The sequence below is a fragment of the Bombus huntii genome, unplaced genomic scaffold, assembly GCF_024542735.1.
Source record: "Bombus huntii isolate Logan2020A unplaced genomic scaffold, iyBomHunt1.1 ctg00000295.1, whole genome shotgun sequence".
NCBI lineage: Eukaryota > Metazoa > Arthropoda > Insecta > Hymenoptera > Apidae > Bombus > Bombus huntii.
Genome location: NW_026099495.1, coordinates 26,012 through 29,595, shown reverse-complemented (window position 1 = coordinate 29,595; position 3,584 = coordinate 26,012). Strand labels below are relative to the sequence as shown.

Sequence of the window (3,584 nt, the reverse complement as noted above, 5' to 3'; positions counted from 1 at the left end):
GCAGCACCCGTGTATAGCCGATCTTAGACACACGCTAGTTCGCACACGCGTTACATATATAATATGTAAGATTTCCGACGAACGTGGCTTTTCGGGAGCCAGGCGCGCGGGCAGAGAGATACACGACGACGGGGAAAATTCGTCCCGATACGAGTACGTGTACTCTCCGATCTCCGCGCGACGCTGGGGATCATACCTCCCTAAGTCGTCAGAGCGCTCGAAGAAATCTCGCGTGTGCGTTCCCGGATCTACGGCTGATACTTTCGGGGCTTGTAAAAAAGCACAGAGCGTGTAAAACGCAACGACGACCCATCGATGCGACGGTCCTCGTTGTTGTCAGTCGCTTTCGCGAAGAGACGGAGTGGGCATTCGATCCCTGGGGCTGTACGAGAGTCTTAAGAAAAGACGGTAGATTATGGCAAAGTTTCGCACGCCATCGAGTTTAGGTTTTTTTTTTGGTTCTCTCTTCTCTCCTCTCTCGACCGAGTTCCCATATTTGCTTTCTCTCTCAGTCTCGCCAAATATAATATTCTTTTAAGACGACGTCGGGGGCGCGGACCTTCGTGCGTCGAACACCGGCAAACGTAGCATATATCGCCTGATATGAAAAAAAAATCGGTCACGAGGAGAACACTACGAGTATATACGTTCGATAACCGATACACGAAGCGGTGCATAAGCGGGCGGTCGCCCTCGTAAGGACGACTCACGACGCCGCGAGCACTCACGCAGGTCCGTGACCGGTTCTCTCCGCTCTTATTCGTATCCCTTCGTATACCTTCGTCCGACTCTGAAACGTTCTCTTATAATTTTTAAGAAGAACGACGGCGGGTTGTCAAGGCAAGAAGGGACAGAGAGAGACAGAGGTAGAGTTTCGTAGTCTCCCGTGAACACGATAGATTATATATCGAGCATGCGTACGACTTGCACGGTCTCTGCACGACCGCGACGAACGCCGACGAGCGTCCAACAATCGCTCGTACGTCGCGTATGTTCTCTCCGTCCGCTCTTATTCGTATCCTCGTTCTTGTACCTTCGTCCGACTCTGAAACGTTCTCTTATATAAAGAAGAACGACGGCGGGTTGTTAAGGCAAGAAGGGACAGAGAGAGACAGATACGGAGAGTAACGATACGCAACGCAAGCAGTCTTAGGTTTACGTGAGCAACCCTCAGCCAGGCGTGGTCCAGGAATTGTATCCGTGGACCGCAATGTGCGTTCGAAATGTCGATGTTCATGTGTCCTGCAGTTCACACGTTGACGCGCAATTAGCTGCGTTCTTCATCGACCCACGAGCCAAGTGATCCACCGTTCAGGGTAATCTTTTATAAATTTACAACAGTTCAATACTCAAATGTACTCTTCTCGGTTCTAGCGAAGCCGAGTTCCGTCACGTTCGACCAACGGGAATCGAACGCGCAGAAGTCGCCATAGGATTGACGACACAAAAACGTTCGAAAAAAAAAGAAAACGACGAACGCGCGAAGATACGCGCGTTCGCCGGCCGGGCGTAAAGTACATTATGATATATAACAACCATCGAGATCGAAGCTCCGTTCGTCAGGAAACGACGGGGATATATACACCCGATTCTGAATCCTCTGTACAGCACACGATCTCGCGAACGAGTAAGCACGGTGGCTAGCCCATGTTATATATGTGTTTGATTCTACTCTCTCGTCCAATTATTCAAGAAACAGCGCGCGTGCATCTCTCCATCGTTCGGGTGATAGTAAAGATTCGATGGGATTCGCGCGGCCGTCCGCCTCGAGCGGTCTTTCGTCCCAATATCCAGAAGCAGAGTTTGAAAAACTCTAGCGACGGCACGGGTGTCCGACTCACGACATCGAGGTTTCGAAGCCGGCGATCCCCTCCGAACGGATGGCGACCACGCGACCGACTGAAAGCATGAAAAATCGACGAAAGATAGAACACATCTCCGTTCGGGTGGTGTTTTTTCTTTAAAAAAAAAAAAAAAAAACAAAAATTCGATGGGACTCGCAGCCATCGTCCTCGCGCGGTCTTTCGTCCCGATATCCAGAAGCAGAGTTTGAAAAACTCTAGCGACGGCACGGGTGTCCGACTCACGACAACGAGGATAGACAGCCGGTCCCCTCCGAACGGGTTATGCGATGATAAACTCGATGAAACTTTAGTCTCGTTCAGGTAGTGTGTGTCTTGTAAATCAAAAATTCGATGGGACACGCATCCATCGTCCTCGCGCGGTCTTTCGTCCCAACATCCAGAAGCAGAGTTTGAAAAACTCTAGCGACGGCACGGGTGTCCGACTCACGACAACGAGGATAGACAGCCGGTCCCCTCTGAACGGTATATTATATATGAGATGATAGACGACAAACTGGATGAAACTTTAAGTCTCGTTCAGGTAGTGTGTAAATCAAAAATTCGATGGGACTCGCATCCGTCGTCCTCGCGCGGTCTTTCGTCCCGATATCCAGAAGCAGAGTTTGAAAAACTCTAGCGACGGCACGGGTGTCCGACTCACGACAACGAGGAAAGACAGCCGGTCCCCTCTGAACGGTATATTATATGAAACTTTAAGTCTCGTTCAGGTAGTGTGTAAGTCAAAAATTCGATGGGACTCGCATCCGTCGTCCTCGCGCGGTCTTTCGTCCCGATATCCAGAAGCAGAGTTTGAAAAACTCTAGCGACGGCACGGGTGTCCGACTCACGACAACGAGGATAGACAGCCGGTCCCCTCTGAACGGTATATTATATATGCGATGATAGACGACAAACTGGATGAAACTTTAAGTCTCGTTCAGGTAGTGTGTAAATAAAAAATTCGATGGGACTCGCATCCGTCGTCCTCGCGCGGTCTTTCGTCCCGATATCCAGAAGCAGAGTTTGAAAAACTCTAGCGACGGCACGGGTGTCCGACTCACGACAACGAGGAAAGACAGCCGGTCCCCTCTGAACGGTATATTATATGAAACTTTAAGTCTCGTTCAGGTAGTGTGTAAGTCAAAAATTCGATGGGACTCGCATCCGTCGTCCTCGCGCGGTCTTTCGTCCCGATATCCAGAAGCAGAGTTTGAAAAACTCTAGCGACGGCACGGGTGTCCGACTCACGACAACGAGGATAGACAGCCGGTCCCCTCTGAACGGTATATAATATGAAACTTTAAGTCTCGTTCAGGTAGTGTGTAAGTCAAAAATTCGATGGGACTCGCATCCGTCGTCCTCGCGCGGTCTTTCGTCCCGATATCCAGAAGCAGAGTTTGAAAAACTCTAGCGACGGCACGGGTGTCCGACTCACGACAACGAGGATAGACAGCCGGTCCCCTCTGAACGGTATATAATATACATTATGCGACGGTAGACGATCAACTAGACGAAACTTTAGTCTCGTTCAGGTGGTGTAAAAAAAATTCGATGGGATACGCACGCACGGCTGTCGTCGTCCTCGAGCGGTCTTTCGTCCCAATATCCAGAAGCAGAGTTTGAAAAACTCTAGCGACGGCACGGGTGTCCGACTCACGACATCGAGGCTTCGAAGCCGGCGGCGTTCCCCTCTGAACGAACTTCGGCTAGACTAGTTACGAATCGTTGCTACACATCGTC

General features: G+C 50.4%; 1 long non-coding RNA gene and 1 other non-coding gene across 2 annotated transcripts; both read right to left on the bottom strand.

The window, feature by feature from the left end:
• Positions 1-1,164: 1,164 nt before the first annotated feature.
• LOC126877932 (5.8S ribosomal RNA) lies at positions 1,165-1,319 on the bottom strand. Its single transcript, XR_007695463.1, has one exon. It is a non-coding gene; the product is annotated as a 5.8S ribosomal RNA (ribosomal RNA).
• Positions 1,320-2,393: 1,074 nt separating this feature from the next.
• Positions 2,394-2,958, bottom strand: LOC126877930 (uncharacterized). The gene is made up of 2 exons (XR_007695461.1): positions 2,877-2,958; positions 2,394-2,477 (listed from the first exon to the last, which is right to left on the bottom strand). It is a non-coding gene; the product is annotated as an uncharacterized LOC126877930 (long non-coding RNA).
• Between the last annotated feature and the right edge of the window lie 626 nt (positions 2,959-3,584).